This window comes from Macrobrachium nipponense, chromosome 2, assembly GCF_015104395.2.
Source record: "Macrobrachium nipponense isolate FS-2020 chromosome 2, ASM1510439v2, whole genome shotgun sequence".
Lineage (NCBI taxonomy): Eukaryota > Metazoa > Arthropoda > Malacostraca > Decapoda > Palaemonidae > Macrobrachium > Macrobrachium nipponense.
Window position 1 is genome coordinate 120,421,665 of NC_087201.1, and position 23,955 is coordinate 120,445,619.

The 23,955-nt window shown below is 38.3% G+C and overlaps 1 long non-coding RNA gene across 1 annotated transcript; it reads left to right on the forward strand.

Moving 5' to 3' along the window:
- Positions 1-11,952: 11,952 nt before the first annotated feature.
- LOC135221507 (uncharacterized) lies at positions 11,953-23,851 on the forward strand. The gene is made up of 4 exons (XR_010315991.1): positions 11,953-12,038; positions 19,905-19,979; positions 22,547-23,206; positions 23,484-23,851. It is a non-coding gene; the product is annotated as an uncharacterized LOC135221507 (long non-coding RNA).
- Positions 23,852-23,955: the final 104 nt, after the last annotated feature.

A 23,955-nucleotide genomic window follows, 5' to 3' on the forward strand; every position in this document is an offset into this window, starting at 1 on the left:
TGTAAGCGGCAAATATAGGAGTTACTTTCCTCTCCTCCATATACCCGCTTCAAAAGAATAAACTGAAATCTCCTGTGGGAGATCTTCTTCCAACTGGAGGGACTTGAGAACCACGTACTACCCACACTATGGTTACTCCCCCTGTATCACGTAATAATCTTGGACTTGGTACCTGCATACTTTCCCTTCTTGAGTTTTTGACAGCATGCCCTCATAGTGATATTGCTTTAAAAGCCTCCACACTGCCCGTTAACCCACTCACTGCTTTGAGGTAACATTTATCCCACTGGTTGCTAAAACATTCAGCTTGTTTAGTTTCATTCTTCTCTCTTGGAGTTCGATTTTTCCCTTTCCCACACTTGCTCTTGGGCATTAGTTTTGTTTCACCAACGTTGACTAACCTGGTTTTGACTGCTGTTGATTCCGGTAACACTCTTGACTGGCGAGTGTCCTACTCTTACTCTTCCACACTTGAAACAGACCAACATTATGGGTTTTCTGTAACTGTCTGAAAAAACTGGATGAGGATTTCACATTAATTTTTGCTGAGCTGTTTATTTCCTTGTACCTTCTTAGTAGTATCACGTTGAAGGTTTCCCCATTAAAATTTGTTTCCTGTTTATTTGGGATAACGACTTAAAAACCTGGGCGTTGGTTGACTCTGGTACTTGGACATTGTTAATTACGGTTTTGCTACTGATTATATTGTAATCTTTCACTAAGTGTAGCAGCTTTGTCAAGTTTTCTTCACTTCCTCTCCTCTCTTAAATAAGCTTTTCTTATTATGTTCAGGAATTCCCTTTCCCTTAAGATACTGGTTCAAGAAACAAGTCAACTCTTCTAACTCATCAAAAGGTTTTTAACTTTCAGCAGCTTTCTACCCAACGGTTTTGAAACACCTTCTCACTTTGTAAGCATAATCTAAGAAGGTTCCCATTCCTTTCATCTTTTCTTAAATTTCTGAATTCTCTCATTGTAGTTACTCTGGGGTCCATCTGGTAAAACTTGTAGCACACTCGTGTTAAACCTTGTGTAGTCGTTTTACACCTGATCAGCTTTGTAACGGCTAGATAAGCCAACTTCTCCCTTTACCAATCAAGACACTTTGTAGCCAAAACTTGACCATTTATCTTTCTGGCCATCCCTCCTACCTGAAGCCACTTTCCTCAAAGTGATCAAAAAACTCATCTGGCGCTTTTCTTCAGTAAACTTAGGGATTACAAATTCTGTACTCTCACCTACATCAAATACAGGGTCTTGATTTACCTTGGTTAGGGTTAGGACGGTTGGTACAGGTACTGGGTGGATCTAGCTTTTATTAATTCCATTTCCCTTTCATGTCTTGGCGATTTCTCTTTCCTCTTTTATGTCTTTCTCTTTTCCTCTTTCTGCTGCTTTTTCTTCTTCTCTTTCTTCCTTCTTTCTTGTTTTTTCCCTGGTCTATTCTTTCCTCTTTCAGCTTGCATTCTCTCTCTTTTCAGCTTGCATTCTCTCTTTCAGCCAATCATTTTTGCTTAATCAAATTGCTCTTCTGCTTCAATGCGTCTAAGCTCCTAACCTCTGCCATCACTTTTCCTCTTTCTTTTATTTCTTGCTTGCGTTATTTATGAGATCAGCACGTGCTACCATTCAACAACCTTTCTTGAGCCAATTCTAAACTCATCTTCATCAGTTATTGCTCCCACGAAGTTTATCAATGATTCCAATAGCCAATTACATCTTATTTGTGTGCCTTTACCAATACTAGTTAGACAAGAATAACCACCAAATGCCTCTGCTAAACGCGCTCCACTGTGCTCTAGACAGAGTGGTTTCAGACAGAACTTTTGGACGGAAGGAGCTGCTAAAAATTCCTGAAACATTGAACTCGAGCCATTTTTCCTCTAAGTTATCAAATTGACAATTTCAATACAATAAATTGGCAAAACAAAAAATATATGGTCACTCTCCTAACAAAACAAAATATATTCCTAACACCACCCAGTATATTCTAGGAGTGATAATGAAATCCTATTCTGCTTTCCCAAAACACCGGGAGTCGGGCCACCCATTAAACAATGTTACGCAAGGTGCCAACGTATCTGGTTACCCGTTGCATCAAGTTATTGACCTTCACCAAAAGCCAAACACCTGAACCCTCATCAACACGTTTAAACAGACTGAATACACTAAAGGCAACCAGTTGGATCCCTTAACAACTTACCAGTTATTGCAAAAAGGAAACATCAGACTAAGTTTCATCAAAAAACAGGTGGTGAGGTAATTTGTTTTAAGTAAATTAAATTAATCCAAAGGGCAATCAGCTCCTCTCCAATCAACAACTTTCAAACTTCGTAAGTTTTTCCCTGATTTTCAGAACGTCTAAGTAGCTTCCATGGTTCTAAGTCCGCTTCAATTAATTGAAGGAAAGCAAATCAATTACCCATTCTATTTGTCTCTACCTAACCATGAATATAATCATAATTATACATATTTATACTGGTGTAAGATAAAGAAAACACTTTCTAAAAATTTTAAATACAAAAAATTATTTATTTTAAAAATTCAAAATTTATAAGTGAAATTCACATATCCGGGAAAATTAAAATTACTGTTACTTGAAAAAACAAAGTAAAAGTTTAATTTTGAATTTGAATCAAAATTAAGTAAAATTAAATCAAAATTAATTTATCACAAAATTCCAAGAAAATTGAATTCAATCAAAATTCCAAAAGTGGTTAGGCCAATAATTGAAAATTTTGAAATTAATTCACAAGTGCTAAACAACAATAAAACTTGAAAAGAATTCTAAGTAAATGCAAATAAAATTCCCAACAGTGTTAAATTTCAATTAAATGTGCAACTGATAAAGGACAATGAAAATAAACTATGTCAAGTTAAATTGTGAATGCAAATGAAAATATAAACAAAAAGAACACACTTTCAATAAGAAATAAGAATAAATGCACAAACAATGGAACAGACACAAAACACAAAAAATATCAGCAATGTGTAAAAGTGTAAAATCTTTTTCATTAACACTGTAATCCAACAGGTTTTACCAAACCCTTCTTAACAAGACAACAGATTCCTATCAAGTTATTTAGTTAAAACACACTCCCTAATTCCATTACTTAGTTATTCACCTGTTCCTAACAATTATTAGTTGCAACTAATAAAAAATATAATTTTTTCCCACACTTTACCTTTTTTTGTAATACCAACTTCTTTTGTCTTCTCTTGTAAATTACACTTTCACAAAAAAACCAAAAAACAAGGCCGCCGTTAACCGTAATGTTTGTTTCAGATTCCAACAAAAGAAACTTAAATAAACTAAATAAAGTTCTAAAGAAATATCAAATATACAATTCTCACAATATGAAGTGACCAAAGATTTACGTTACGGTTAATTAAATTCTCGATGTCGAGTGAGAGAGAGAGTGATGGGCGGAGAGAGAGAGAGAGATCTAAACTTGCCTCGAGGTCTTAAGATCGATGAAAACTCTTCCTTGCGGAAAGTTGGGCTAGGCAGATGACAAATACATTTTTTGTATGGTCGGGGTACGAAAGCTTCCTCGAAAGTTCTGAAAATCTGACGACAATCTTACATAAAAGAAATGGAGTAAACTATGCACTTGGTACTCGGCAAAATACATACACGTACAAGACAAAGACTGCTCAAAACAGATAACGTCACCCGATTTGAAACGGAGGGGTAAACGATAAGTTAAGATTGACATGTTTTTGATGACCACGCTAAAAAATAGTCGAAGATCCATTATCAAAACGCGCTGACAGAGCAGGGCGACGCAAACGGATCTCGCAGGACTCTAATTTTCAAAAGTGCCTGACATAAAAGTTAAACATTTGCATCTTTGCAAAAGACAAGGATTTTCTCTTTATCTCTTTACGTTTAGATATATTTTCTTTTTACCAAGACGTTTAATGGCGAAATCTGAAACACACATTTTAAAAACACATCCTATTCCTAAGCTATCTATGGAACTCTGGAAAAAAATGTTTGCACAATCTACGATGACATTTCAAAGAGGGGAAAAACATGCATTTATAAAGTAGCAATATTAATAATAATATATATATATCTAATATATATATAATATTATATATATAGAGATATGATAGTATATATGTTGTGTTGTGTGTGTGGGGTGTGTGTAATGGTTAATTGTATGGTAAGTTCATTCAATATTATGACGCAATGTATGTATAATGAACTTCCATGCATTTCCATCAATATAGATAAATAAAGCAGGAATAGATACTAGTAAAACCTTTTTGTTCTTTCAGGGTTAAACGGACCTCTAGGGTAAGTTGGGAAAATGGTGGGATGCAGCATCTTGCCGATTATGCGTCGTGGGTACCAAAATGGGGTTAATAGTGCCTCTTTTGGGTGGGGTATGTTATGGTGCCATAACTATTTTTGGCACCTTATGGTGCTGAAATGAAACCTTAAACCTCATCCTGTTTATGGCAACTCGACAAATGCCGATAAAACCGGATCGCCGCCATTAACTGAGAACTGCCGGTAAAACCAGGGACTCTGCCTTTATATGGGGGAACGGTAAACATCTCCCATAAGTGAAACACTTAAAAAGGTTAAAGAGTGGTGATTTTAAGGCTCCAAGCTTTGTACTTGTTGATTTATGGTCAGCAATTAAGGACCAAAGTTGCCAATGGTCGATCACTAAGTCACTAGGGATAACCTGTCTGTCAAATCACGTGGGTTCCTTGGATGAAGTATAATTGCAATCACCTTACACGTTAAACAAGTGGGATCATCAAAATAAATATAATATGCTCCTGACTCATTCATGGGGAAGATGAAGAAGCTTTTTCATTGGGTTTTAGTGTATGAACCAACCAGTGAAGTTAGTTGATGGAAATCAAAGTTGTCAGCCAATTTCAAAGATTTGAGTTTGAGGACCTGTTTACAAAGAAAGATTTGCCCCATTGGGGGTTAGTACTGTAGGTATAACTTAAGGGGTTAGTACTGTAGGTATGACTTAAGGTTCTTTGCAGCATGCCATCAGCCCCTAGCTGCAACCTCTCATTCTTTTAACTATACCTTCTTTCATATTTTCTTTCTTTCATCTTACTTTCCAACCTCTCCTAACAACTGATTCATACTGCAGCTGCAATGTTTTTCTCATGTTAAACTTTTCAAACTTTTACTGTCTATTTCCATTTCAGTGCTGAATGACCTCATTGATTCCAGTGCTTGGCCTTTGGCCTTGACTTTATATTCAATTCAATTAATTTCATTGTAAATGATGGGTGAAACAAAGGTTTTGAGAAAGAAGCTTGTTTGTTTATTACTAGGGGAAACTTTAAGTCTTAATGAAATGGCTCCCAAAGTATTCTCATAGTTCCTAAAGCAGTGCCTGTGTAACAATAGTTACTGCACCAGGTAAGCTTTCAACATGGACAAGAGAGGCCTCTTTTTGAAAAGCAAGACTTTCTTTGCCTTAAGTTCTAGGCAGGGATAACAAAAGCCATCAACCAAAGCTGTATGGTTGATTATGTTTTGACACCGTAAATAGTATACCAGACAGAATAACATCAACATCTCCAACGGGCTCCTCCTTGTTGGTAATAATCCAAATCATCCCATAGCCATGAATGACTAAAGCAAACACGCAGAGGGGTTGTTATTGTCTACTAGAACTATGTTATGCATCTAGCCCAAGGAACAAGGAATCATTTTGCATTTCGTGCCAACTGTGAGTAGCATAAAGGAGAGCTTTGTCAAGTTTTCCTTTTACTCTAGGACAGATGTCACAGAATTTTCACAGTGGGCCAGATAACTGTGAGATTAAGAGCTCAGGCTGCATAACCATTTTGTGCAATACAATACTACAGTAAATACACAAAAAATAAAGATGACCAACATATTTATTTAACAATATGCAAAATACAATATGCACAAAAAATAAAAACAAACAAATTTACCAAAAAGTTATCAAAGATGGCAACGTCAGCAATAAGATAGTTATATCACACCCAATGCTTACATATCTGAATTTCACAAACTAAGCAGCAAATAAGATTAGTGAGATTTGTGAAACTTTCATTTAGCTTGTAATATATTATCAATATGTATTTGCTTTGGAATTGTTGCATCCAACCAAGAGAATTGCTTTCAAATATTCAGCAGTTAAGCTTGTTCAATTTGCTGACTTCCCATGCATGCTTCATTTTTGAAAGTGTTTGCTCTAAAACAAGTACGTACTTCAAAATGCTGATGCCATACCAAAGGCAAATTTCTTCGACTTTGAAAAGCCATCATTAGGTAAGCAGTGATAAAATTCAATAAGTTTTTTTCTCTGTGTTTCTTTCAAAAAGTCTTTTGCTTCCAAATCAGTGAGCTCCATCTGTTGTTCAACTGACATGTCATCAAGGTTGCAAAGAAATGGATTCTGGAACAGAAGAATGTCACTTTCAAATCTGTCGAGATTTGAAAATCTCTCAAAAAATTGCTTATTTAAGTCCGAAATAATCTTTGGAAGCTCGAGGTTGACATCTTTTGTGATTCCAGTGCGAAACTCTTTGAAACACTGAAAATGAGAGAAGTTTCCTCCTTCCAGTTGTGCTTTACACAATGATAGCCTTCTCTGAAGTCCTTTGATGATTCTGTAGAGATCACAGTTAAGGTTATACTTTCCTTGAAGTTTCAAGTTGTTCATACTCAAACAAACCTTCGGTCTTAACAATAGGATCATTTCTAGCGCCTAGCTGAATCTGATTAAACAATCAGAGATTGAAAACAAAGGAATCTGTGAGATCAGGCAACACGTGTGTATATCAGGTGAAAACTGGTCAAAGACCTCGCACCCACACTATCACATTTAGTCTTTTTCTTAACTGCCTGGGTGAGAGTTGCGGTTGCTTAACTCTCCGCCATCCCAGTTATTTGCCCATTTTCACTCTTTTGCTTGTGTGTGTGTGTGTGGTTGTGTTATTATGGCTTTCTCTGCATCTTCTCGGCCTCGCCAACGTATGTGCCCAGGGACTCAAGGTTTCCCGTGTTCTCATTTCCTGGCTTCTTTGGCTATGGACCCCCATTCCACATGCAGTAGGTGTCGTGCTAATTTTTGTACTATAATGAATCCCTGCCCGGAATGTCATGCGTGGCCTAAATCACAGTGGAGGTTCAACTCTTCCTTTGTGGGAAGGGTTTCCATCTCTTCGCCCAGATGCTTCATCTTCCTCAGTCACACCCCATGATGCTAGAGTTTGTGTGCCTTTGTCTCCTTCCTTTTCTTCCATCGATTCGTTGTTGGAAGTATTGAATGTGTAATGTCGCCCCCTCTCCCTCAGGAGTTAATTTGCTTCCCGGGAGGGAGGAGGCTATTTCATTAGTTTCTTCTCTTTCAGGATCGAAGGCGTTCAAAATGGCGGCACTCTGGGCGTCGCTTGGTCAACAGAGTTCACCCTCCTTGGAGGGTTTGTTGACGCATTTCATGGATGCTGGCGGCCCCCAACTAAGGCCTCCTCAGCTCTACCTCCTCACCCTTTCCCTCTCTACGTTGGTGCCCACGGTCAGCCATTTTGTAGTGCTCTGCCTGAGTATCATCTTATTGCTTCCCCAGTGAGGCCTGCCGCTACCTCAGGTCGGGGAGGCCATGACGTCTCTCTCAGCGTCGTTGGTGACATCACTCCCAGTTCCCTTGGTGACGTCACTTCCATCGGTGACGTCACTCCCTGCTACGTCGGCGTCATTGGTTGCTCCCATGATGTCATCACTGCTCTCCAGGACGTATCCTCTTCCATCCGTGTCATCTGCGTCCTCTCTTGCGGATCTGTCTGAGGCTTTATGTCAGGCGGTTCTTAAGAGATTGGACTCTGTTTTGAAGGATAGGTTTGCTGCCTTCTCTTCTGGGAAGGCTGTGTACAAACGTGTTGCATCGCCTCCCCTCTCTCCTGCCAGGAGAGTGTGTAAGGAAGGAGTGCTGTCTTCCTCCCCTTCATCGCCTCCATCTCCACCACATCGGCATATCAAGCGTTGGAAGGTTAAGGACTTTGTTATTTCTTCGTCAATGAGTGAAGAGCGGCATGTCCATGTTCCTGAGAGTGTTAGTGTTTCGTTGCTGCATCATCCTCTTCTTCGGGACACAAGTGTGTTACGGCCTCGCACGTATGTGTGCATGTTGGTGATTTGTCTGCTGCTTCTGCTCCAGTGCCTATTCATAGTCATAAGGATCTTAACGCACTTGTGAAAAGATCGAAGGTTGTGAATGTGGAAGTGGTGCAGCCAGGGTGTTCACCTTCCCCTCCCTATAATGCTGTTCGCGGTTTGACTCCAAGGGATTCTCGTTCTGTGTCAAGAGTTAGAGATGCTTCTCCATCACACGTACGTGTGTCTGCTCCACACGGATGCGTACGTGTCCACATCTATGAGTCATCTATTGCGAATGTTCATAGTAGTGTTCCTAGTTTTGTGATTGATTCATCGCAGGAGTTGGCGTTTGGCTCCAGTCCGGACTGGTCTTTGGTGCCTGTTGGCTGGAGCGTCAGGTTCTTTGGCTGCTGGGTCTGCAGTTGGTTTGCACGAGGAAGGTGTGTTGGATGATAAGCCTGCATTTTCCTCTTGTCATCGGTCTCCATTGCCAGAGCAGGAGGAAGGATACACACAAGAGTTTTTTCCTCCTTTAATGAGGTTGTCGATTTCATTCGTGGGTTCAACAATCTGGAGAGTAGGACTCACGCTCGGTCGTCTTTCAATCTCAAGTTCAATTCAATCGTGGGATGTACATCAACCAAAAATGACAGCTTTGACAACCAGGTAGGATCTGACAGAAGTGGATCAATTTTATTATTTTCGATGAAAAAAATATTTCTCTCTTTGGAGCATACAAAAATTACACAGGACTTTACCGCAGCTAGCCACCTCACTGCTGTGTGATATGGCAAGTCACAGAATTCAGAATAAATTTCTTCAAAAAAAGCCTGGAACTGGTTTAAGCCTGCAAGAATTATCTTTGAGTCTTTCCTGCAAGTGCTTGCTGATGTAGAATGCAGTGTATGAATAGAGCACCCGGGAGTTGAAGATTTACTTTAAATGAAATAAAAAGTCATTTGGAAGAGCCAAATTTGTTTTGGTTCTATGTTTAAAGGGAAATCTTCTAATCATACATCGGAAATTGACAACTATTTAAAGGAATAGATCAACTGTAGACAAAAGTTCTGTACACCAGCTTGAACTTCTATTTATGCTTTAGTCATAGTGAAACAACTGAAAGTTCTGGATTAAGATAATGATGCTGTTATCTTTTAATAAAGAATGATTAATAGAACTTTGAACCATGGAAAAAAACTCAAATCTTGGAAACCTTGTTTTACCCAATCATAATGTAGAAAGTAGGTACCCGCTCAGCTAGGCTGGTGGCATGCCTAAAATCTACCAATTTCGTGACTTTCATTTGAGAGCCATCACTCCTCTTCGAACACACTGGTTGTGAGGCTGTTTGTAACTCCTTTCTATTATTTGTGCGTTGAACATCAAGTGGTGCTCCCTGAACATTTTTCAAGTTTAATCATTGGAGAAACTGAGGAACTCTTGTCAAAATGGTGGAGATTACAGAGGTTTTTCACAAACTTTTGGACGACCAGGAAACATTTTTAATGGGCGACGAGATACTGCAACTGTAACACTACTGCTGCTTTGTGTTAAGTCTGGTTCTGTATACACATTTCAGATTGATATTTTTATGCTAAATTGGTTTTTTATAAAGCATAAAAAGGAGCAAGACAGTCTTATGACTTCATTGTTTTGTATGCATTATAATATATATAATTATATATATATATATACATATATATATATATATATACATATATATATATATATATATATATATATATATATATATAGAATATAATATATATATATATATATCTATATATATATATATATATATATATATATATAATATATATATATATACACACACATACACACACACACACACACACACACATATATATATATATATATATATATATATATATATATATATATATATATGTATATATATATATCACACACACACACACACACACACACACACACACATATATATATATATATATATATATATATATGTGTGTGTGTGTGTGTGTGTGTGTGTGTGTACAAGAAATATATATATTTTAAACTACAAGAGGATTTTACTTCATTGTGGATTGTATCCCCATTTACTTAGAGGTACGACATAGTACCTGGCCTGCATATATATATATATATATATATATATATATATATATATATATATATATATATATATATAATATATATATAATATATAGATATATATATATATATATACTATATATATACTATATATTATATCCTATACACATATACATTACTCTTAAACCAAGTGCTATTTACATTTAGCAACATATATCAAAATAAGGAAACTATCAGAATGTGGCTACACTAATTTTAGTGACTCACAAAGGGGATGTTTTATTCTTGATAAAATAGATACTACTATAATAAAAAAAGTAGGTACAGGCAATAACTGTATAAAGCAGGGAGGAAATCCAGAGACAGATCCGTTATAAAAGTCACTTTACGAAACAATCTGAACTAAAGGTTAGGGTCGGAGTACTACGTAGCTGTATTGATAGCACAGTAACGAAATTAAGTAATTTTCCGGTTTTTTCTTTATTTTTTTATTTTATTTTTTTATTTAATTATTTTTTTTTGGTTTGGGGGTGGGAGGGCGGTTGCTGGCTGTGTGTGGGGTGTTTCTCTGATGTGAAGTAAAGCTCTGTTTCTCCAGGGATAAGATCAGAACGTTCACTGAACGCTGATTTCAGTTTCAATTTTTAAAGGCATTGCTACTTAATATTGACTAATAATGATGACATGGCGTACTTTGGTAAGATGGATGACATCTTTTCATTGCCACATTGACTCCAGGTCCACAGAATTACATGTCAATTCATTTTTACATTTGACCATTCTTCATGTTTATACTTTCTCTTTTCAGTTGTTTAAGTATTGTACATACTAGGAAGTGTGTTCTGGCACAATGCTACCTTAACCCTACAAAAACAATATCACAGGACACAGACCAAGACTACAGCGTCAGTGGCTTCAGATTCCCGAATTACTAGTCTAGCAGTTTCTTGCCAATGAGGAACTCACGACCGCTCCGAGTGAAACATGTAGTTTCGTAATCAGAAGCGCGCCAACTTTAGAGAAATGAAAACTCACGGGTGGTTTCAAAAGCAAAATAGTACCCTGATTTTTTTTTTATTATTGATAACAAATATTGGTAACCAACAGAAAACCTTACTAAGGTATCAGAACGAGAAAATAAATGACTGACTTTAGGTATCAATATTTGACACGACCTGGTATTATAAACAGAAGACTTTAGTAAAACAGTTTATTTTCATAATATAATTTCCAAAAGACGAGTCTGACGTTTTCTGCTATTGTATGAAACGTTTCTTATTCTAATGGCGCACGTTTTATGGAATTTAAGTCATACATTGTAAGACAATGAATTTGGTAGGAAAATAAAAGCCAGAATGAGCCACAGAAGAATCTGCTATGAAAGCGTATCGTCTCTTAGTTTTTGAAAGAAAATCAACTCTCTCTCTCTCTCTCTCTCTCTCTCTCTCTCTCTCTCTCTCTCTCTCTCTCTCTCTCTCTCTCTGACAAAAAGACTGTTCCCTTGTAAGAAAAGCGAAAGGGTTCACAAATTATTGTCATGTTATATTTGTTTATAAATTATTCATGTTCATGTGTGATATCGAAGGAGATTGGTCCGCTTGAAAATACATATCTGCTGAAAATTTGGTTCTCATTTCACCAGCCAATGGGAAACCATTTACGAAGACCCTTGCCGAAATCCGTAGAGTTCAGCCAATGAAAGGGGACAATAGAAACTTTGTGTGGTGGAGGCCTCTGATTGGCTAAAACATTTCCTATTCTGGCATCGGAAGGCTCAGAGTAGTTTCAGACTGGAAGATGGACGGATCATTTTGTGAACAAGAGCCTATACGAAATGTAGATAAGACTGGTAAGAACAAGGCATTTCAAGTCTGTTTTTCTTACATTCTTGAGGGATAGATATTCTTACGTTTTAGATATGGAAAGTTCGAGAACCCAATGGCTATCTGAAATATGCCCACCAAAAGGAGTGCTGTGGTCACGTAATTTAGAATTTTGGAACTTGGTCAAAGATTTGTGTAAATTGTTAGCTCCTTCGAAGTTGGGCGGTCACTGTACTTTTCAAAAATTGATTAACCAAGTATTTTCATGGCCATTCTTAGGCTCATTAACGTATTTAGAGTTGGGGGTCAATAGCAAAACATTTGTTGTAAGTGTCGTTAGATATTGCAAGGGAAGAGACCCGATGCGGACATCTTGGATCTCTAAACCAAGGCGGACGATCTCTGACCTTTTCGATCTCTGGTAATGTGGCAATAGACAAAGATTCATTGTGCTCTACATCCCCAAATTGAACAGTATTATAATTGCAATGTAAAATATTTACCCCGAAGTACAATCAACTTCAAGTGACGGAAATCGGATAGCTAGACTTCCGATGATACAGCCCTTAAATGCCATCATCGATGATTTGTAATCCTCGAAAAATTAGGGTTCATTTACTGTTTCTTCCCGGAGGCGAGTGGTGCCGACACTTCACCTCACGTGGTGCTCTGTAGGCATGTCCCTTCAGCCCCTAGCTGCACCCCCTTTCATTCTTTTTACTGCACCTCCATTCATAATCTTTCTTCTATCTTACTTTTCCTTCCTCTCCTAACAATTCCTTTTACACCTTTAAAACTATTGTGTTCTTACTTTCCCTTTCAGCGCTGAATGACTCCATAGACCCCAGCGCTTGGTCTTTGTCCTAAATTATATATTCCATTCCCTTTACTGTTTCTATCTTTGCTGAATCAACATCGCGGATTCGTAGCTTAATTCATCTATTTTATAATTATTTTAACAATTATAAGAGTATACCTCGGATTTGCAACATACTGTTTGAATTCGGGGAACAACCGTGATCACATGTAAATTGCTGCTTGCTTGCTGAATGGTAGACGCCGGCATACAGACCCCCAACTATCATTTCTCTAATTTGCGTATGGCTATCAATCCAACCTCAGGACATTTTTTAAAATTATTAGTTCAAGGTTTTAGTAATCATATTATGATGCTTTTCAAACCGGATCATCAGGTGTACATTGGTCGATGATTGCACCATTTTCATGGTGGATAGGATTCATGAATCCTAGGTGAAAGGTGAAGGAAATTGATGCACGTTAAAGGCAAGTTATTATTATTATTATTATTATTATTATTATTATTATTATTATTATTATATTATTATTATTATTATTATTATTCATACAGCTCTGTATCGTTTATCCGGGATGAAGAAAAGGCTTTCCAATTCGTCTCTCGTCGGCTGTTTGCGAGTTTGACAGCTCGAAGCCTCTGCCACGCCCACCTTATGTTTCAAACAGGATTCCATCGATTCTAACCGAGATTGGATTTGGAGTTATTCAGTAGGCTTTCTTTAACACACACACACACACACACCACCACCACCACCACCACCACCACCACCACCACACCACTACCACTACCACTCTCTCTCTCTCTCTCTCTCTTCTCTCTCTTCTCTCCTCTCTCTCTCTCTCTCTCTCTCTTGTAGTTAAAAACTTTGGAAAATTCGAAGGACACTTTTCGGTTTGTCAAAATTCTAAGCACTGATCTAATTGTGGTCTTGTGTCTTGTGTGTATTTGACTTAAATTTTATTCGTCCATATTATTATACAAAAATAAATCTGGTGTTAAACATGAGACCACCTGCCAACAAAGTACAACGATGTTGTTATGTTACGAACTGATGGGAAGCCGTAAAGAATAATATCCTTTGCAGCTTTCGAGGAGTCTTGCTTATTTGTGTTATTTACATCGCAACTGTTATGGGTAGCGGAGGTTTTTGGTTTCTGTATTGCATTCCCTTACGTACTTGAAGATTTGGTGTTAAGAGTTGAAATGGTTAAATATTTATGTCGTTGCCGCGTGAATATTACCAAGGTATACAAGTGACAAACAAAGATGAATGTAGCTTTTATTTATATATTTGTACGAAGATGTTTACTAAAAAAAAAAAAATGCCATAGATTATGAGGATAGATCGGAAGTAATGTCCACTGCTGCTGACGGTTTATAGGTGAATTGTTTTTTTTTAAGCATTATTAAACTTTTCTTGCAATTTACGTAGGCCTACCGGCTGGATTGCCACCAGAGAAAGTGGGAGAATAGAAGTAATTTTTTAATCTGAAGTGACAATTTGGCAGGAATTAAAGACTATAATTACACTGCGAATTATCTCGCAATTTTATAATAAAAGTCTTATGGATGGTGAAGTTACTGGTTGAATACTTTGTTACTTCAAAGCCAGATTTAAACTTATGAAGAGGTTAGTGCTAAACGTTTGTAGAGAATATATCTTATAAACGTTCCTCCTTAAATGTTTCTTTATATTTATTTTAAGCACCTAGCTGACAAAAGTTTACGTCCAACATAAATCCTATTGGTGTCAAAGTTATCGTTCAATTGGTCGCTTGCTATCTGAACAATCGTGTGTTAAGTGAACCCCATCAGATGTATTAAAGATCCAAATGGGTTCTATTCAGTTTTTGCATAAATGCTCTATAGTGTTGTTCAAAAGACCATCCGTTTACCTCGACGTCAATGACCTTCGATGTCAGGATGCCAGAAAACTTCCAATCATTCATTCATTCATTCATCCGTTTACCTCTCGTCCATCGTCCATCTCCACCCCTACCGCCAAAAGAACACTTATCTTCCTTCACACGAAAAGAAAGTTGGACTGATTTCAAAAGCTTGAGTAGTATAGGAGAGAAAAACTTATTGAATGACTAAGCCTCTTTACATTACATAGTGAATCAGCATGGGGCCGTGAGCAAAGTTTGAGGCATAGTAATATTTATATCGTGTCGACGACGTTTCCATGTCTCTCTCTCTCTCTCTCTCTCTCTCTCTCTCTCTCTCGCCTCTCTCCTCTCTCTCTCTCTCCCTCTCTCTTCTCTCTCTCTCTCCAGTCCTGGTTCTGGGGAGTCTCTTTCCGCGACATCTAATGTTTCCCTCATGATGCTGTTTTCGAATGTTCGCGTTCGTTTATTTCATTTCATTCCCATTACCGTCATCCTCCATCCATTGGCCAGCCTCAAGTTAGCAAGAAAAAAAAAAATAATTTTCGCTTAGATGGCGAGTAAACCTACAGACTACTTTGTTGTGGTTTTATTTATTTCATTTATTAAAAGAAAATAAAACAGTACAGACAAATTATTTCCAATAAAATATAGCATATTTATTTTAATTTTCGTTGGTGAAATGGTTCTATTTGACTGTAGATTTCTGCATGTTTCCATTTATGTTAAAAGTTAGAATATAATGTTTACAAGTTTTCGTGAGGGGAAAATCTTGCATGCATCCAGAATAAGCTGGAGGTCGGATCACGCCTTGTTTTCCTTATATTTATTTCCCTGTATTTACTGTCCATACATAGCATTGGATGTCAACTAGACAGTCAGTTAAGATAGCTAGCTGCATCAAGTTACATAGTATATAAATTTGGTTTTCACATTTTTACTATCACTGGGAATTTCAAAGTAGCTGCTTGCTGTGAATATGCTACCCAGTCGGATAGTATGTCCTGTTAGAATGTTACACAGACCTTTTCCTTACCATAAGTATTGGCAATATTAAAGCAATCTCGAAGCTTGTAGAAAGATTGCTCATTGCTAGACATTTTATAATTAAATAAATGTGCATAAGGCAGTGGTTCCCAAACTGGAGGCCATAATCTGAGGATATGTAATGCATAAAACCAAAGGAGTTTAGTGGGTCGGCATCAAGTGGAGCAACTTAACAGTTGGGCGGTGGGCTATGGACAAGTATCTTGTATGGACAGTAGGTAACGACTAGAAAAAGTTTGGGTACCACTGTATAAGGTATGTAAGTTCATTCTAAGAAAACTAAGAAATACAATTCGTGCTTATCAATCTGCATAGTCAGAGTAATATTTTAGTATTCCTCTATATTGTATGCAGGCTAGTTGGTAAATCTGATAGCCATACATAGGTGAAGTGGCCAGAGCCGTGTATATATATATATATATATATATATATATATATATATATATATATATATATATATATAATTATATTATAATATATTATATATATATATATATATATATATATATATATATAGATATATATATATTTATTATATGCCTCTGGAAGTGGCAAGTCTAATAACTGTAGCCTGACCTTCATAGTATACTTGTAAAAAAAAGTCATTATTATTATTATTATTATTATTATTATTATTATTATTAATGCTTGAAAAAAAATCTGAAAAGGCTATCATATTACTAAGCTTCCACAGACTATATGAACATACGAATGAAAAGAAAAAAGAGTATATGAAGTTGACGACATTCGTTCAGTCAGTTCCTTCTGCATTCCAGCGAATGCTAAATGGGGTCTGTGAATTCCCACCACTCTTATGAGGGAAAATTTCCAGAGTGAAGACATCTTCAGGTATATTCTTGAAGTGTTGCCTTTTTTGTATACTGGATAGGCAGGGATTCTGTGCACGTGCATGTGTGTGTACACGAGCGTGCACATAAGTGTGTATATAAATTTAAGTCTTGGTTTATTTAAACTTGATGCTTTCATAATGAAAAAAGTTGTAGATAAATATAAGCAACCAAATTAATATATTCAGTTTTTACTGTTTAAGTTTGTGACCGTGTGATATCCGATAATCCTGGATTATCCCTTTTAATTTTTACCCTTTTGATAATTAACCATCTGGTATTCCTGATCTTGTTTGTACCTGAGGCCCTCCTCTCCGATTGTACTTTAGTAGCTCCTTGACGATGTCTGAATAAAGACGAAAGCGCTTGGATTCCTGACTATCATTTCCCGTGGTATTCGCTTATGTATATAATATATATATATATATATATATATATATATATATATATATATATACACATATATATACACACACACTTTTAGGGCATAGTTTTCACCAAGTCCTTTTCCTTTAAAAGCAACTGCTTAAGTAGGTAGCATCAATTAGTCTGTTTTAGTAATCTTCAAAACGACGGTGTTTTTTCCAATTCTCAAGCGGCAATTTTGGGTTTACAGATATTTTCCCCCCTCCGTGCGTTTGGAAAAATAGACCCAAGCGGTGACTGGTCCAGGTATTAAAAGGATGAACCACTTTTGGGGGTCGAAAGCTTTTAAGTGTAACTTACAAATATGGAATTAATATCCTACTGCAATTACAAAACAATACGTTTAGAATCTGCCTAATAGTTGTGCTCAAATTTCATTATGTATGAGTTTGCTGTATATATATAATTTACAAAAATTGTATATTTTATATACAAAGGCTTATTTTGCAAACATCAGCCAATAATATCCCGTTCGTGGTTCGTGTCTGGCGAGGCCTCGGGGACGTGTCAGGTGTTATGTACTTGTGCCTCCCTGGATGCTCTTGCATTTCCTGACGACCAGGCCGTGTCGAGGGTTCGGGGTCGGGCTGTCTGGAATTGAATTGAATTGTGCCTCGTGAGAGGTTAGTTTACTGGACGCCCCCTTCCACCCATCCTGTGAGGAAGGATGTGATCCGACTCCTGCTCGATGATAAATGTCGGGTTTTGAATTGTGATGCTTACTGCTTCTGCTATTAGCGGAATCGGTAAGTTATGAGAAATCTTGTTCGTGTTTAAATCTAGGAATTTACATCTTTTGATACGAGGGGTTGATTCTCATAAGACGCTTAGATTATAATTTTCAAGAGGTCTAGCGTAGGATGTGGACTCAATAGAAACAATATACGCCAGTCAGAGGTCTGGCAGTTGGTTAGTCCTAAGATTAATTGAGTCGTTCTTGGGGTCCTGTGATAAAGTTGACTCAAGATGATTCTTGCTTTTTCACCTGTGACATAGTAACTGTCAAACTGCAATATGCGTGGACACAATCGTTCATGAATTCGGAAGTTAGGTCCCCCCCCCCCCCCCCCACCCCTTTCCCCACGTAAATGGGGGGAAAAGGCTTCAGTGCACCTCTAGACTCTCTTCAGTTCATTATTTGTGATGAATGGATTGTTACAATTTAGGGGCTTTAATAGGAGACTGGTAAATTTTCTTTTCAGATTGACAGTTCTTTGAATAGGTTTGTTTACGTCTCAACCTATTGTTTGTATTTTTCGTTCGGGATAAAGAAAAGTGAATGAAAGGTCACTTGAGGTGTCTCCTTCAATAAGGCAGTGAAAATAATCCAGAAAATTTTACAGAAATTTTCTCCAGATGTGAGTTTTTGCGAAACAAACTATTTCTTTGTGGTCTTTCACATGATTTCGCCTTTTATTCTCTCTGACGTAAAGCTGCTTTTGACTTATCACATTGTGTGTTTATACCCTGTCTAAATGGACAACTTCCTTTTACCTTTTATTTCACCTCTATAACCCATCTAAACATTGTGCTTGGAGTTTAGTGCTTGAGGTTGATAGTTTTACCGCGGGTTTACTCGAAATTAGAAGGCTGATGAATTTGAACTTGTTGTTTTGCATTAATTTTTCATTACTACTTTTGCATATCATAACCGCTCCCGATTTTCTTTTGTAAGGCGGAGTTTTTAACCTTCCAGTAATGCATGACTGTTCATAATGCATCTATTGCCTGTCCGTTTTGTTAATTTCTGCCTGTTAAAATGGAAGCCATGCACAGAGAGAGCGTGAACCAGTCGTAGGAAGATAGTCTGAGCTCTCCCTTCCAATTAGAAGTGCTACTTCCTTTAACTTATTTCTGAACTTGTGGAGTCCGTGTAGCATTGCATTATCATCTTTATCGGCATCTATTAGCAAAGCTATAGGCGGTCATGACCTCTCCTCTCCATCTTTGTTCGCAGAAAGCAGGTCTGAGATGAATATATAGAATATGAACTTCCAAATGACGACGACTTTGAACTTTAAAATATTATTTTCGGATGGCACAGAAATCAGCTTATTCAGAGGGGTATTTTAATTAAGTTTTATACATTCAAAGTTTAAAATCTGCCACATACCTTTTATGCACCTCACTGATATGAGTTTTACCGTACTGCTTTCAGATCTATATCATGCCACTTTCCTTAGTGATGTTTTAGGTCAAAGATGCTTTTGAAAAATCGGAGACGACGCATACCTATTCCGCAGGTTGTCTTAAACAGTGATATTACCTGTGATCATCTGAAATTGACACGACTTCTAAAGTTAGGAAGAAAGTTTCATTGTGACTGATCTGTGACCAAAACTGCCTAGAGAATTTTTAATTAAATTTAGGGCGACCTCGGGAACTGCAGATATGTGCTTCAATATTCTCTTTCTTCCATCTCACTACCCACAATCTCCTATAAAAAATAGTAGGTTATTGTTTCATATTCTCTTTTCTTCCATCTCACTACCCACAATCTCCTAACAATTAATTCATAGTGCAACTGCGAGGTTTTCTTCTGGGAGTTGTAAGAATCTTGTAGGCTATACAATGAAGAAAGAATTGAGAATGAATGAAACCCTTGATAAAAAATCCTAAGCGGAAATTAACGTTGATGACACGAGTAAATATTCCTCGGTGTCGCGGCGTCAATAACCTTGTCGTTGCGACGCCCAGGACCCACTCAGTGGGTCCTGGCAACGCCAGTAAGAACTAACAAATCATTCAATCAATCCTTGGTGTCGCTTGGACAGTAAGAGAAGGGCCTCTCTCCTAAATGTTGCAGCTAAATGTACAGTACACACTAAACTCTTTGATAAATCAAGTATAATGAGGTTTTCCTTTCAGAATGGAATGGCTTGTTCCTCGGTGTCTCCCAACCAAAGGAAAAAATGAAACTGTGGTTCATATCGTGTGCTCTTGGTAAGTTATTTTCTAATTTCAATTCCAGTTTAAGTAGTTTGTCCGAGTGTTTAGTATTGATAGAAGATCTTGATTTGAAGAATAAAACTAAATGTCAAGGTTGTTCAGAAAAGCATTTTCCTGCTTGACAAAGGCCAAGGACATATCTTGTTGCTGTATTGTGTCCTCGTGTAATTCCCATCTCTTGCTCGTCTTGCCTTCGTTGGGAATTAAGGAAGGTATCTTCACTTGGCTGATGATCATTTCTTTAGTCATCGTGATTTACATCGTTTGCAAGTTCATCTAAATTTTCTGTGCTTAAACTCTCCGTACGGGGGTGGTGCCGTCAGTTCACCTCACGTGGGGCACTGTAGGCATTACTTAAGGTCATTTGCAGCGTTCCTTCGGCCCCTACCTGCACCCACTCTCCAGCTTTTTACTTGACCTCTGTTCCCGCTTCCTATTTTTGAGTCTTGCTGTCCAAACTGCGAAGATTCTCTCCTGACTGCACTAAGCACTGAATGGCTGACTGTAAGTGTCCCAGAACCCCAGTGCTGGAGTATATAACCGAATATTCTTAAATCCCAATGAAGAGCTTCTAGTTGGGAGTCATTGAGTTCGCAAAACCCCTAGGAAAGTTCAATTCCAGACATTGCGGAAGTAAATCTTGTGCCCCAGCTAGCTTTCTCTCGTTCCACGAACAACTCGTATGCCACCCAGTAATGGAATGTATTTTGTGCTCGAGTCATCTTGATCTTGGCCACAAGATTAAGTCTTGTAATTTTCTTATTCTTTTTATAATTTTGAATTTACGTCTCTTAAGGCCTGTCCACACGATCGGGCCTGATCGGCGGACTTCCCCTCTAACGGGCACACTTGACGGGCAAACCGTCAAATTGCCCGATGGGTCTTGTAGCAAAATCACCATGGTGGTACCCGATGGCTTGAGCTTCGACCCTGGCAGACGTACGTGAACCATATACATTTCTTTTACTGAGCCATTATTTGCACCATATTCTTTTCTTTTTCATCACACACAAAGCAATTATCATGCTACACTATCTTCTTCTTTGCGGTAGGCACCATGTTTATCGTACCGCACTGAACACACTACTGGCATCGTCGGGCACACCCACCTCTCCATCGCCTCACCCGTGTGGACAACATTCACGGATAAGTCCGCCAGAATTTGCCCGTCAACCCTGGAGCACACCGATTAGGCCCGGTCGTGTGGACAAGCCTTAAGTCGCCTATTTCCTCCACCAGGAGGTAAATAACAATGCAGTCGCCTCCTGAGTCGTCTCTCCACTTTGATGAGAAACGCCTATCCATCTCTCATTGTCTTTTAAACTTTCTCTCACTTTTTGAGATTTTTGGAGCTCGTTGGACCACTACTGCCCTTCACGCCATTTAATTAATTTTCGGGATGGGGTGCAAACCCTTCGCCCTCCAACAAACAGTTACAATGACTGAGGGAAATGTCTTTATAGACAGGCATGTTGTGTTCGCTTATCTTCACTTTATGTCCTAATCTATCGGTATGAAAGAATGGCAGAGAGAGAGAGAGAGAGAGAGAGGAGAGAGTAGAGGGAGAGAGAGAGAGAGAGAGGAGAGAGAGCGAGAGGGCCAGAGAGGAGAGAGAGAGGGCAGAGAGAGAGAGAGGGGTGGCAGAGAGAGAGAGAGAGAGATGGGCCAGAGAGAGAGAGAGAGAGGAGGGCAGGAGAGAGAGAGAGAGAGAGAAGGGCAGAGAGAGAGAGAGAGAGAGGAGAGAGAGGAGAGAGAGAGAGAGAGAGGGAGAGAGAGATGAGAGAGAGAGAGAGGGCAGAGAGAGAGAGCAATAGAGAGAAAGTGGGCAGAGAGAGAGAGGGCATAAGACAGAGAGAGGGCAGAGAGAGAGAGGGGCAGCAGAGAGAGAGAGGGCAGAGAGAGAGAGAGCGAGAGAGAGCCAGAGAGAGAGAGAAGAAGAAGCAGAGAGAGAGAGAGAATGAAAGCCAGAGAGAGAGCAGAGAGAGAGCAGAGGAGAGAGCAGAGAGAGAGAGAGGGAGAGCAGAGAGAGAGAAGATAGCAGAGAGAGAGAGAGAGAGAGGGAGAGAGGAGAGGGCAGAGAGAGAGCGATAGAGATGGAGCAAGAGAGAGAGAAGAGAGAGAGAATGACTAGTCATTGCTTCATCTCGTCTGGTGTCCAGAGTAAGGAGTGTGTGTCCTGTACAAAACGCTTGTTTGTCGTTATACATAACGCCTGACTTCAACTCTCCTCAAGTAGCTATCATTCCATTTGTTATGTGTATAAATAATCAAGATTTGACAATAAGGTTTTTTAAGACGTAGTTGTCGTTAGTTGGCTTAAAATCAGGGCTGGTTACCGTTGTATCTCGACGGTGATTAAATTCTCTATTTTAAATTTAGAAATTGTATAACTAATCTTTTTAATCTGTCTTCCAGTACACAATGTCAGTTAAGACCAATATATCTTCAAATTTCCAGTTCAGCAAAGATATCTAGGGCTGATTTAACATATACGGCTTTGACATTTACCTAAGCTGTTAGCAAAGATTAGCAAAGATTAACCCACACCAAAAACTTTTCAGGTGACTGTAGAGTGAATGGAAAATCTACGGGTTGCCTCTATTCTTCTGCAGGAGATAGCACGTGTGGTCCTTTGGGTGCGTGCTCAGTGTGAATGTAAGACCGGACACACGATTAGGAAGATCTACGGGTCACCTCAATCCACGTGCAGGAGGTAGCTGGGCGTGCGCTCACTAAAAAGAAATAGCTGGCACAAAGTTCTATTGTCGAATGGCAACGTGGTGTAGTCTACGGGCTCTAAGCAAGAGCCCGTGCTGGCATAAGGCCAGCTTATTCTTAAAAAAACTGGTGTGTAGCGGTTTTCTAAACATGTTGGTCCTTGATTATTTTAAAACTAGGAAATTATTCTCCTTTCACTAAGAGGAAATTATTCTCCTTTCACTAAGAGAGACTTACTTAAATATGTGGTTATTTTTCACTTTATTACTTTAAAAATCTTACAGAAATTTTTGGCGAAACTTCACACAAGATTAATCATAAAGCCCAGTGCCTGCCAACTACAGCTGTCTGGCAAAAAATTTATTTTTTTAGTATTAGAGGCGTTCAGAAATTTTATTATTTTTTTTTATCAACCCTAGGCTTAATAAGATCTCCATGAGTGTTCCAACAATCTTCTCCATCTCTTGCTCCGACAATCTTCTCTGAGGACTCTCTTACTTGTAGTCGTCGTCTTTTTGCTCCTCAAGGCCTCCTCGTTACTTGCAGGTCTTCTTTGTCCTATTTGCTCTGCGAGGTTCCTTTCTCATTTTTTACTTTGCATGTCTTCTTGTTCTTTATGCTGCACGGTGGCCTTTCTTTCTTACTTCTTTGCAGTCCTTCTTTGGATCTATGCTGCTGAGGGCCTCTCTTTACATTTGGGCAGTCTTCTTCTGTCCATGCTTGCGTGTGGCCTCTCTTACTTGCATTCTTATTGCTGCAGGCCTCTTCTTACATTGCAAGGTCTTCTTGCTCTGAGGCTAATTTAGTTGCTCGCGAGCTGAACAGTAGCAGCCATTTTCACTCTAGCCTGTAAAATAGGGCGAGGTTTTTCTTAATTAAAATTACATTATTTACATCAAATTTGTGACAAATGACAAACAAATGATTGTTATAACACTGAAAAATGAAATGACCATACAATTACAAAGAAATAACTAAAAAGAAGCCACGTTTTTAAACGGACCCACCTATTTTCTTGTGTATTCAGTCTAATCTCTTTGCAAGCTTGCACTGTGTTTTTGTTAAGGCCTCCTGCTTACAGTCTTCTTGTTTTTGCTCTGAGGCCTCTTACTTGGAGTCTTCTTGCTCTGAGGCCTCTTACTTGGAGTCTTCTTGCTCTGAGGCCTCTTGCTTGGAGTCTTCTTGCTCTGAGGCCTCTTACTTGGAGTCTTCTTGCTCTGAGGCCTCTTGCTTGGAGTCTTTACTTGCTCTG